General features: G+C 40.5%; 1 protein-coding gene across 7 annotated transcripts in view; it reads left to right on the top strand.

Annotated features, from left to right (window-relative positions):
- Window positions 1–13,363, top strand: part of UBLCP1 (ubiquitin like domain containing CTD phosphatase 1) — a 261,529-nt gene that overhangs the window by 78,600 nt on the left and 169,566 nt on the right. For 6 of the 7 annotated variants that reach the window (XM_074390300.1, XM_074390299.1, XM_074390298.1 and 3 more), the window contains one exon: window positions 4,341–4,466. The gene's annotated coding sequence lies outside the window, so the exon portion shown is untranslated. Of the gene's footprint in view, window positions 1–553; window positions 694–4,340; window positions 4,467–13,363 lie in introns of all 7 variants that reach the window. The other variant, XM_074390297.1, reaches the window with a different exon arrangement.

Below are 13,363 nucleotides of genomic sequence, written 5' to 3'. Positions count from 1 at the left end.
TGGTCCTTTAAAAAGTAACTCATGTCCCTAGTTTAAAATAAATCATGCTGGGCATGGTGGCTCACACCTGTAATCCCTGTACTTTGGGAGGCTGAGGAGGGAGGATAATTTGAGGCCAGAAGTTTGAGATCAGCCTGGGCAACATGGCAAAACTCCATCTCTACAAAACATTTTAAAAAATTAGCTGGGTGTGGTGGCACAGGCCTGTGGTCCCAGCTACTCAGGAGGCTGAGGCAGGAGGATCACTTGAACCCAGATGGCTGAGGTTACTGTGGGCTGTGATTGCACCACTGTACTCCAGCCTGGGTGACAGAGAGAGACCCTGTGTCAAAAAAAAAAAAAAGGTCAAATAGTACAAAGGTTACTAAGTGTGTCTGTCTTCTTGAGGTGCCTCCCTGGTCCCCCAGTGTGAAAGTTGTGTATACCACAGATTCAAATCAAGCTGTCCCAAATACCCTTCAGACTTGGCAATGATCTTCCAGTTGTTTTACTTGAACATAGAACAGCCAAATAGACAGAAACTCAATTTCATTTTTTTTTTTTTTTTTAACAGGTAAGAGGTGTTCCTTTTAGACCTGGGAAGACAGAAAGAATCTTAAGACTTGGGCCCTGTCACCAACCGGTTACACTCCAGTTAGGGAGACTTGACGAGGCATGAAGGTTAAATAATGCCAAAGACAAAAATATGAAAAGGTGGGGTTAATTAGTCACCAAAGGAATTTACATATAAGGCATTACCATGTTTGTTATGTAGGTGCCAATAATAATGAAATTCCACTCTGTAGTATTTGGGAGGCCAGAAAATTTAACAAAAAGGGAAGTGGCATCCTCAGTCTTATCAAGGGCAGCAAAGCAAACAGACACTGGAGATGCACAGTCATGGGTTTGGGTCCCAGCTCTGTTCTGCAAGCTGGATGATCTTGGGCAAATTACTTCAATTCTCTGAGCCTCATATTCCTTATCTGTAAGATGGGACTACTGATAATATCTACCTCAGAGAATTGATAAGATGAAGTTACATTGGCATAGAAGGTGAATCATTACATGATAACTCTTACTAAAATTAAATAATATAAAAAAGGAATGTGTTTGGCTGCCAAGGGAGTCTCTAGTCTTACAATGTAGCAGTAGTAAGTGTATAACACAGCAAAGTTTCCTCTTTATTTGATTCCTTGTTTAAATAACTATTTTTAATAGGACAAAAAATGTCCTGAGCACTTGCTTTGTGCCAGGTGCTCTGCCACCGTAGAAGGAACACTGCCTCCACCAATAATATGCTCACAGTATTCTAGGGGTCAAAAAAGGCCAAGAGGCAATGACACAGCAGTGTGACACACCTTGCAATGACAATCACAGCAAGGGTGCTTTAGATGCACACACATCTTTGGGGTGGCAGTGAGGGAAAGCTTTCCAGAAGAGATGATGTCTAAGCTGAGACCTGCCAAATTGAGAGGTTGACCTGAGAAACCACAGTAATAGACTTTTTTGGATGTGCTTCCTATTGACCTGGTACTGTGCTGTGTGTTTCATGTAAGTTTTCTCGTCCTGTACTCACGACAAAGCTGTGAAGTGGAAACTATTCTGCTCACTTTACAGGTGAGGAGACTAAGGCTCAGAGACGTAAAGTTAACTTGCCATAAAAAATGTAGCTAGTAGATGGAGAATCTAAGATGGAAACACATCATGTGTTTGAGTCCATCAATACCATCTGTCTTGTAAGACCATCCTATTTAATGTTTATAAAGTGACAGCAATTCAGGTTAGCAGAAAAGACATTACCCTTAGCTGGGCCATCTATAGGAAGCCAATGGGAGAAATGGTTTTCTAAGATGTAGGTATGTATGAAATAGGAAGTATAGGTAGCTCTTGGGGAGGAGAGTGATGTGATTCCAGGGGGTTGTGAAAATGAGGCATCCAGACTTGAGGATCAGGTAGGGGAGAGGCTGGGGGAAGGAGCCCAGGAAAGAGAGCAACGGTAACTCAGGTATGGACAGATGAAGGCTGGTACTCATGCTTTTTCCCACTGCAAGGAGAGGAGCTAGGTAGCATTTCCCCTCCATGACTGTGAGCAGCCCCAGGCCCCTGGAGCTCCCTAGGTACAACCAGAGCAACACAAGAGTGCGCTGGTCTTACTTTTAAGCCTAGAACCTGAAGAGAGCTGGTTAGAAGGGAACAAGCCAAGGACTGGAGGGATTAGGCACACACACTCCGTCTTGTGCTTGCAGCAGTTCGAGTCTAGATAAATTGGCAGTCACTGCCTAACATCCTCCATTTCTGTTGTCCGCCTGGATAATCAAAGTTCCCTAATAGATTCTTTTTGGTTTTAATCATGAGTTGTGAGGAGGACACCAATGGGACTGAGAATGAATTGTCCATGTATCATTTTTGAATTGAGTCTTCTATTCTAAAACAAGCAAGAGGCATTGGACCTGTCAGTTTCTGAGGCAGAACTTTCCCCTCAGAATGGCATGTGTGCATTCATGGGACAGTCCACTAGCATGGTCCTAATTATGGCAGCTAACTTTTATTTATGATGCTTGTTTCTTGCCAGATTTTACTTAGGAGCTTTATAGTTAGTCCTTTTAACAGGACTTTTCTAGGCAAAGACATGGCTGGTAGAGGCAGAATGGGTAACTTGCCCAATGTCTGCCAGCAAGGAGGTGGCAGAGCTGGGATTCTTGATCGCAAACACTGCCCTTGACAGCCTCTGCCTGGGGCTAGTGGTGCAACTGTCTCACATGTCTATCTGATGGGCTGTTTGCCAGAAAAGCCTTCTGAAATGCTTTGGGCTGCACAGGGCCCCAGTTAAAAAACCTATGCAAGATTTAAATGGACACTTGTTAACCTTGCAGTTATTTATTGCGTGACAATTACATATCAGGCACCCAGCTAAATTCTGCGAATGTAGTTGTAAGCAGAACAGACCTGGACTCTGTCCTCATGGAGCCATATGTGCAGAGGATAAAATACTTGAAGGAGATGAATGGGTGGTGGGTGAGACAAAGAATCACAGAGGAGGGATCTCTGATGGTGTCACATTTAAGATGGGACCTACAGGTGGGATGAGAATCAGCAAGAAGCCCCAATGATGGGACAGGACTTGGCAGATTGGAGGAACAGAAAAAAGGTTGGTGTGACTTAAGCACAAAAGAAAGGGAGAGATGCCCAGGGAGCCTGAGGCTGGTGCTGGCCGAGGCACGTGGCTGCATAGGCCCCATGTTGTAGGCACCTTTAGCACCAAAAATATGGAAAAGTCTCTGAGCTGAAACAGCCATGACAACCAAAACCAAGGCCCAAGGATGCTTTGTCGTAGGATCAGGTACCAATGAAGTTCTTGGGAGCTGTGAAACATGGCTGACTCAACCAGACCAGAAGTATCCAAATCTTCCTTGGTCGCAGAACCCTTAGGCCTCAGTAATTTTTTTATGGCATCTGTAGGCCAAAAGAAATACCAAACAGATCCATTGATTAAGTAGTTAGGGTCAAATCACTTAAAAGTCTTTATGTGCTAACAACTTTTTAATGGCCATTTGAAAAAAATGATACATTGAAACAAAAAACTAATATTTTTATTGTATTCTCAAATCAGCGCAATTACTTACTAATGGGATGTGTGGCTTTGGGCAGTGTACAACTCCTTAAACTTCAGAATCAGAGTGCGCACTGCCACTTTCATTTCCTGTTCCACACTGATTTCCTTGTGTCACTTGCCTTTTGTCACAGTAACTGCCAAAAGCATGACTTCCCCCAAATAATGCCATCACTGAAAGGAGTATGATGTTGATCTAATGTTGAAACCATGAACAACCCTGAGTTTGTGCAGTATTCACCAGATCTGGGAGATCCCTTCTTTCCCTTGGAAAATTTAAAACACAGTGAATTTACTATGCCACCACAGGGTGACCTGGTAGACAGCTTGGAACCACAGCTAGCCTAGTACTTTCAAACTATGAAACTCAGATATCTCTTTGCCACCAAATCCTTCCTCAGGGCCATATGTGACCCTGCATTTTGTGCAGGGATTCCAGGAAGGAAAGTTGTTACCCTTTCTGGAAACTGTATACTATTTGTCCAACCATCAATAGGGATGCAACCGGAGTGCTAACCCAGCCTGGCTTATTTGAATAGAGGGAAGGAGGAAAGGGGTGAGTAACATGTACAGATGGTCAGCAATAGTATGAAAGCATGTGAGGGAGAACCAAGAGGAAATGAGTAGGTGATATGCAACCATACTTCTGGGGCCCTTGATGAAGAAATGAGTGCTGAAATTCTGAAGCGTTTGTTATTGTGCAGACCTGCAGTTAAGCTGGCTAAGCATTAGGTGTTGCCTCTCCAATCAGGAACATCCGGCCAGAAGCCCATTAAAGAGCGGAAGAACAGAAATGCAGAGGAGGAACTCAACATCTGCTCCAACAGCATGTTTCTTGGTCTCTGTCATCTGCTTCCTTAGCTGGATCACATTCCTGGTGAGTGAGAGAAAGTATGAGGATTAATGAGCACACCTGTCTTTGGAATACCCTGAACCATGATGCAATGTATATATCACAATGTCTCAGAGGACAGTAGCTAGAAGAGCCAGTTGACTTCAAGTCAATTTAACTTTCTCTTTTTGCATAATGTCATGTATGCAAATCTTCCAGGATGGCTGAGATGCTGATGAAATGAGTTCCCATGGCAACTGGAAGATTATCCTTACATCATCTTTGTGATGAGCAAAGTTCAGTGAAGACCACAAGGAAGTGGTTTCTTGTTTCTTGTTTCTCACTGAACTTGGACTGTTTACTCACCCTCTCTATTGCTTGGTTTCCTCATCTGTAAGATGAGAATAATACTGAGATGGGAGAGTTCCCTTGACCCCCTCATGAGACTTGCGACAGGGGTGACTTGTTTACTTGGCCACTGCACTCAAACCCCTTGCAGGAGGGGGAGCACACAGGAGAGCAGGAACTGGAGCTGGGGCGAGTGCCTTTGGCTGCCATCAGGAACAAACCCTGTGCCAGCCATGGCAGCTTCTAGGGGTTATCTGTGACCTCTGGAGCCCAAGATGGCATGTGTTATAAACAATGCTCTTTTAGCATTTGCTTTCCACAGATGACTAAGTGTTTACCAACTCAGTGGAGGGTCAGAATGACAGCCTTTTACACCCTGCTCTCTTGGTACCTGGCTTCTTGTCTGGAGTCCAGGAAGCATCAGGTCACACGGGTGAAGGATGGTGAATGCAGAGACTATTAAGTGGTGGAAGTGGCTCTCAGTGGGATAGGGCACCAGAAAGGGGATAGAGTAGGAAGATACTCTTCCTCTGGAGTTTGGCCACTTCTGGCCAAACTCCTCTCCGACTATAGTCTGTTGTCTAGCTGCCTCTTATTCTCTTGATGTTCAGGCACTTCTCTTCCCTCCTTCTCTGCTGTACTGCTCTGCTCTTCTGCCAGTGGAGCTTGGAGTTTTTATGGGTATAGGGTGGAAGTGGGGCATGGCAGGCCAGGGTGATTTTGGAAAAGGCAACATTTGGGTGGGAAAACAAGGATGTGAAGTTCTTATCTAGGGCTGTGGGTCCAGGCTTGAGGGTGGACTCCTCACCAGGGACCCCACCCTCTTCTACCCAGTATTTCCCTACCTCCTGTCCTTATCAGTACAAACACAGACCTTAAAGTTGTTACAAAAACTAATGATATTCACTAAGCCAAAATCATGATATCAGATACTATGCTGCATGCTTTATATACACCAGCTTATTTTATACTTAAAACAATCTTACAAGGAAGACATATTATAATCCCATTGATTTCTGAGAAAAATGAGGCACAGAGAGAACAAGTAAGTTGTTATCAAAAGGGCAGGGATAATGAGATACATCTAGTATATGATTTGGTTGAGATTATGCATGTGAGATCTTAGCCCATTGCCTGACCACTGCAGCACTCAATAAATGTAGGATATTATTATACTGTTATTTTTTGTTAATTCCATTACTGTTATTATTTGACTGGAAGAATCATCTTAGGCTTCATGGAGGATGTGACATTTACAGTCAGCTTTGAGGGTGGGTAGGCTTTGGACAGGCAGGAATGGAGCAAAAGAACATTCCGGACTATGGGCACAACAAGAGCTAAGGCTAGGAGGAGGGACAGTGTAACTTTGAGATGGAGAATAGGGAGGAGACCTCAAAGCAGGACCTTAGGCTCTAAGGGAAACAAGAGATGGATTCTGCTGACAAGACAGTAAAGCAACCTGCCTGTCTGGTGGTAGACACTGTGTCAGCATTCAAGGTTGCAAATGTGGGAAGTGAGCAGATCAGAGGTTTGCTCAGCAACCTGCCTGGTGAGACAAACTGCTTGCTCTTGAGGCCACATAGTCCTTCTGGGGAAGCTCTTCAAACCGGAGTCCACACAGGCCAGTACTCAGTTCTTGCAGTGATGCTCCAAACCAGATGAGAAAGTGATGTCATGGAGATTTGGAATCTCCACCCAAAAGTCCAGCTTTCATTCTAATGCAACCCTCCATTAGAACCATCTTGTGTGTGTTCAGAGATGAGGGATGAAAGAGAAACTTCACAGCAGAAGACGCTCTCAGAGTCATGCGGGGATCTGCACCGAGTCAGTATCCTCTTTCTCCCTCTTCCCTAGAGATACTTACTTTTAAGATCCAAAAGGGCAGGGCTGACTTAAGTTTTCTCCAGGGCAGACATTCCTGGGAAAAAACGAGGGGCTTCTTGAGAGGAAATGAAAGGAGACAGAGATCCGATTTTGCCTTAAGGTTTTCTAATGTGAACCACTGAGAAGAGTCATTTTGAAATAGAAAGATGGGTCTGACAGTGTGATGTAAATGCAGGCATTTGGAGTCCCTGCTGGATAACACTCAGAGCTGAGTAGGGGTTCTCCAGAGACCTTGTGGGAGTCTTTGGCTGGGAAGCTAGCTTCTGGAGCTGAAAGGGCACAGGAATAGAAAGCACACCACCTGGGGTGTTCTGATCCAGTGTTTTCCAAAGGGCAAGTGCCCTGTGAGGCAGTTTTAGACTGCAAAGGAACGACACATTAACAGTAACAAATCACCAGTGAGAACTTTCCCCATTTCAAAGTTGCTTTTCAGTTCTTTTGATGCTAAGGAGAAAGTCTTGGTTTTAGGCTAGTGTCTCTTTAATACCTTCCTATCACTTGTTGGTCTCTCTTCTGAAGAGAGGGCAAGCACTCTTCAGCCTTATAGGCATTAGTGGGCAATAGCATCTATTCTAGAGGGTCTCATCCTTGGCTGCATGATGCTATTTCCTGGGGATAGCTTTTAAAAATTACTTATGCCTGATTGCTTCCTCCCCAGAGGAATTCCATTTTAATAGCTCTAAGTTCTGGCTTGGGCATTAGGATTTTTAGAAGCTCTCCAGACAACAGTTTCTAATTAGAATTGTTTTGTATTATAAATATTAACCTTCTATTAATGGCACGTGATACTGGTTTTCTACTGACCACATTGAAGTAAAATTTCCTTTCAACATCAGATGACTTTCATAAAAACAGTAAGTGCCTGTTAAAGAAAAATAGAAACAAAAGGCGGGAAGATCACTTGAAGCCGGGAGTTTGAGATCAGTCTGGGTATGTAGCGAGACCCTATCTCCTAAAAAAAAAAAAAAAAAAAAAAGCCAGGCATGGTGGTATGTACCTGTAGTCTCAGCTGCTGAGGAGGCTGAGGTGGGAGGAGTGGGAAGATCACCTGAGACAGGGTGTTCAAGGCTGCAGTGAGGAGCTATGATCATACTACTGCACTGGTGTGACAGAGCAAAAAGAAAAAAGAAAAAGAAAGGTAATAACTATATAATGCAGGTGATATTTGGATATGACAAAACCAAAATATGCCATTCAGTGAACTTTGCCAAACTCTCTTCTGGTCCTTGCTTAGCGCTACCATTCCTGTCTTCTGGTAGACCCAGTTTGGGCCTCAAGAATGACATGGGAGTAATTATCCCAGGTTGCATTTCTTCATGGGGTTACCCTGGGAATCAAATTATTGAGCTTTGTTAAGTATTATTTGATAAACAAATATGAGGAAGGAAATAAAAGGGAGAAGATCAGTGCTGCCGAGATGGCTAATTGACAGATTTACACAGAATTGGATTTTTTGGGTATGTTAAACCAGGCCATTTGGAACTTCTGAGTTCCAAGTACCATCTTCTCTCCCTTCCCATCAGAATGATCCACTGGTCTGCATTAAAGATATCATGAGTGCCAGTAATGATTTATTTCTCCAGTGGCAATAAACTAAAGAAGATTGAAAGTCCCACCAAGACTTCCAAGGATAGCGTGTTAGCATACAAGCTAAACAGCCTGTATTGCAGACCCTGCTAGTCAGGGTCTTCTGGACATTGCATTGCATATGTGAAGACTGGCCTGGTCCTTTCCAGGCTGAATTCTGCACTTAGCAGCTCAGTGTCCTTTCCACGGGCGCCAGTTTCTTCATCAGGAAGGTGAGGGGCTTGGACTAGTGAAGAATCAGGTATAAATGCAAATACCTCCAATACCAAGGAGGTAACTCAAGTGTGAGGCTCTGCTAAGGGAATGGGGTGGTCAGGCCTACAGCAGAGTAGAGACTACAGTCCCACAGTAAAATTCAAGTTTTGAAAACCATGGGGTTGTTAAACAACAGTTTGGCAAGATGACAGTTGGTGATTCCTGGGTGTGATGGTTTCTAAAATTCATTTCTAAAAATGATTTTATAATAGTAAAATAAATCCAAGGAGTCTACTGGGGGTTTTTGACATGACCACTGTATTCAGTGGTACTCAGGGGCTTCCCTGATAATAAGAACTAGTACTTAGAATAAAAGCTAACATCCAAATGCTAAGTTTAAAACCGTTTAATCCTCGTCATAACGGTGTGAAGCCTGTACTATTATTACAGCCTCATAACATACAAGGAAGTTGGGGTTCAGAATGTTTAAGTCGTTTGTGTAAAATCTCTAGAGCAGCACTGTCTAACAGAAAATATAAAGTGAGCCATGTATGTAATTTTGAATTTTTTTTAGTAGCCATATTTAAAAATAAACAGATGAAATTAATTTTAACAGTGTATTTTATGTAACCCAATATATACAAACTATTATCATCTGAAAATGTAATCAATGTAAAAATTAACTAATGAATTGCCTTGTATATTTTTTGTACTGTCTTTAAAATTTAGTATTTCTTCTTTTTTTAAAAAACAAATAGCCTTATTGAGATATAATTCATATACTATAAAGTTTGCCCATTTAAAGTATACAATTCAATGGCTTTTAATATATTCACATACGTGTAACAATTGTAAATATAAAATTGTGTAAAATTTAGTATATTCACATATGGTTACACACATATGTTTACACACGTGAATATACTAAATTTTACACAATTTTTATTATTTTTGATTTGAGACAGCGTCTTGCTCTGTTACTCAGGCTGGAGTACAGCATTGAAATCATAACTCACTGCAGCCTAGACCTGCTGGGCTCAAGCAATCCTCCTGCCTCAGCCTCCTGAGTGGGTGGGACTACAGGCATCTACCATGGCACTTGGCCAATTTTTAAATTTTTTGTACAGGTCTCACTCGGTTGCCTGGGCTGGTCTTAAACTCCTAGGCTCAAGTGATCGTCCCAGCTCAGCCTCCCAAAATGCTGGGTTTATAGGTATGAGCCACCTCAATTTTAGAAACTTTTTATCCCCTTGAGATGAAATCCCATATCTTTTGGCTAGCACTCACCTACCACCCTGGCCCCCATAAACAACCCCTAATCTAATTTAAATATCTACAGATTTTCCTATTCTGGGCTGTCATATGAGTAGAATCATATGATATGTGTTCTTTCCTGTCTGGCTTCTTTCACGTAGTATAATGTTTTCAAGGTACATTCATGTATCAGTACTCCTTTCCTTTCTATAGCCAAATCATATTCCATTACATGGATATGTCACATCTTGTTAATTCATTTGTCCATTGATGGACATTTGGATTGTTTTCACCTTTCAACTGTTCAGACTAGTGCTAGTATGGCATTTGTATACAAGCTTCTGTGTGGACATAAGTTTTTATTTTTAGGGGTATTTACCTAGAGTTGGAATTGCTGAGTCATGTGAAAACTCTATATGTTTAATTATTTGAGGAATGGTCAGATTGTTTTTTAAAGTGGCTGCACCATTTTACATTCCCATCAGTAGTGTGTGGGGTTCTAATTTCTCCACATCCTTACCAATATTTGTTAACCAAGGCTGGGTAATTTATAAAGAAGAGGAATTAATTTGCCTCATGGTTCTGCAGGCTGCACAAGAAGCATCACACCAGCATCTGGTTTTTGATTCTAGCCGTACCTGTGGGTGTGAAGTGGTATCTCATTGAGGTTTTGATTTGCATTTCTCTAATGACAATGATTTCAGCACTTTTTAAGGTGTTTTTTGGCCATTTAATATTTTTCTTGGAGAAATGTCTATTCAGATTCTTTGGCCATCTTAAAAATTGGGTCATTTGTCTTCCTTTTAGTGAACTGTAAGAGTCCTTTATATGTTCTAGATATAAGTTCCTGCTGTAGTTCAGATGTTTTTCCCCACAAACCTCATGTTGAAATTTGGAGGTAAGGCCTAATGTGAGGTGTTTAGTCATGGAGGTGGAACCCTTATGCATGTCTTAGTGCCATCCTCATGTAATAAGTGAGTTTGCTCACTTTGTTAGCTCCTATGAGAGCTGGTTGTTCAGAAAAGCCTGGCACCTCCCCGACCTCTCTTGCTTCCTCTGTCACCGTGTGATCTCTGCACACATAGGCTCCCCTTCACCTTCTGCTATGAGTGTAAGCTTCTTGAGGCCCTCACAAGAAGCAGATGCTGGTGCCATGCTTCTTATACAGCCTGCAGAACCATGAACAAAATAAACCTCTTTTCTATGTAAGTGACTCAGCCTCAGGTATTCCTTGATAGCAACACAAAATGGACTAAAACAGTCCTTTATTATATATATGATTTACCAACATTTTCTCTCATTCTGTTGGTTTTCTTTATTTCCTTGATGATGTCTCTTGAAACACAAAAGACGTTTTACATTTTGATGAAGTCCAATTTATCTAATTTACTCTTTTGCTGCTCATGCTTTCTATTTCATGTGTAAGAGTTCTTTGCAAGTTTTAGGTCATGGAGATTTACTCCATGTTTTCTTCTAAGAGATTTATAGTTTTTCTTGTTACATTTAGGTCCTTGACCTATTTTGAATAAATTTTTGTGCATGTTTCAAGGTAAGAGTTCAAATTTATTCTTTTTTATGTGGCTATTCAATTATCCCAGCACCATTTTTTGAAAAGTCCATTTTTCCCCCACTGAAGGGTCTTGGCACCCTTGTCAAAATCAGTTGACCATAGACATATGAGTTTATTTCTGTGCTCTCAATGTTCTGTTCCATTGATCTGTATGCCATCCTTATACCAGTACCTCACTGTCTTGATTATTGTTGTTTTGTACTAAGTTTTGAAATAGAGAAATTTGAGTCCTCATGCTTTATTCTTCTCTTTTTTAGGATTATTGTGGCTATTCCAGATCTCTTTCAAGTTCATATAAGTTTCTAAATCAACTTGTTAATTTGTACAAAGAAGTCAGTTGGGATTCTGATAGGGAATGTGTTGAATTTACACATCGGTTTGGTCAATATTACCATCTTAACAATGTTAAGTCTTCCAGTTCGTAAATATAGGATTTTCTCCATTTATGTAGATCTTTATTTTCTCAACAGTGTTTTACAGTTCTCAGCATATAACTCTTGCATTTCTTTTGTTCAGTTTATTCGTAAGTATTTAATACTTTTTGATGCTATTATAAATGATTTTTTCCTATTAACTTTCATATTGTTCATTGCAATTATATAAAAATACAATTAATTTTTGTTTATTGATCTTGTTTCATGTAACCTTGCCGTGATGGTTAATTTTTTGTGTCAACTTGACTGGGATATGAGGTGGCCACATATTTGGTCAAACATTATTCTGGGTGCTTCTGGGAGGATGTTTTGGATTAGTTTGACATTTAAATTGATAGATTGAGTAAAGTAGATACTTTGTAATGTAGCTGGACCTTAATCAGTTAAAAGTCTGAATAGAAAAAAAGGCTGACCCTCCCCACGAATGAAATGGAATTTCTCCTGCCTGACTACCTTTGAGCTATAATATCTGTTTTTTCTTGCCTTTAGACTCGAATTGGAACATCAGTTCTTTCTGGATCTTGAGTCTGCTGATTTTCAAGCTAGATCTACAACATTAGCTTTCCTGGTTCTCAGATATTTGGACTAGAACTAGAACTAAGCCATTAGCTCCCCTGGGTCCCCAGCTTGTAGGCTTCAGATTTTAGGACTAGTCAGCTTCCATAATCACATGAGCCAAATAAATAGCTTTCTCTGTGTGTGTATGTGTGTGTAATATATATATACATAGACATATATATATATATACATATATATATCACATATATATGTAAATATCTATCTATCTATCTATCTATCTATCTATCTATCTATCTATTCTCTTCTCTTGGTTCTGTTTCTCTGGAAACCCTGATAAATTGCACTTGTTAAACTCATTTATTGACTTGAATAATTTCTTGCTAGTCTTAGAATTTTTTATATTCCAGATTATGTCATCTTTAAATAGAGATTATTTTACTTCTCTTTTCCACAGTATGAGTACCTTTAAATTCCTGTTTTTGTTTCCTAATTGCATTGGGTAATACTTTCGGTATAATGTTAAATAGAAGTGGTGAGAATAGATATTCTTGTCTTGTTTCTGATCTTAGGGGAAAACATCCAGTTTTTCATCATTAAGTATGATGTTAGCTGTGAGGTTTTTTTTTCACAAATTCTCTGAATTAGGTTGAGGAAATTCCCTTCTATTCCTAGGTTTTTTGAGTTTTTATTTTTAATATTATATAAGAGTTTTGGGTTTTGTAAAATCTTTTTAAAACATCTATTGAGGAGATCATGTGGCTTTTGCTTTTTATTCTGTTGATATGGTATATTACATTGATTGAATTTTGGATGTTAAACCAACCAATCTTTCATTCCAGGATGAATCTCACTTGGTCATGAAATGCAGTCTTTTTGTATGTTGCTGGATTTAGTTTGCTAGTATCTTGTTGAGAATTTGTGCCTACATATTCTTAAGAGATTTTGGTCTGTAGTGTTTTTTTGAGATGTAGAGATGTATTTGTTTGGTTTTGGTATCAGGGTAATGCTAATCTCATAGAATAAGTTAAGAAGTGTTTCCTTCTGTTTTATTTTCTTGGAGGAGCTTGTGAAAAATTGACATTAGTTCTTCTTTAAATGTTTGGTACAATTCACCAGTGAAGCCATTTGGTCTTGGCTTTTCTTTGTGGATA

Source organism: Saimiri boliviensis, chromosome 20 (genome assembly GCF_048565385.1).
Source record: "Saimiri boliviensis isolate mSaiBol1 chromosome 20, mSaiBol1.pri, whole genome shotgun sequence".
Lineage (NCBI taxonomy): Eukaryota > Metazoa > Chordata > Mammalia > Primates > Cebidae > Saimiri > Saimiri boliviensis.
Note: the sequence above shows the minus strand (reverse complement) of the source record. Positions and strands in the feature narration are given on the sequence as shown.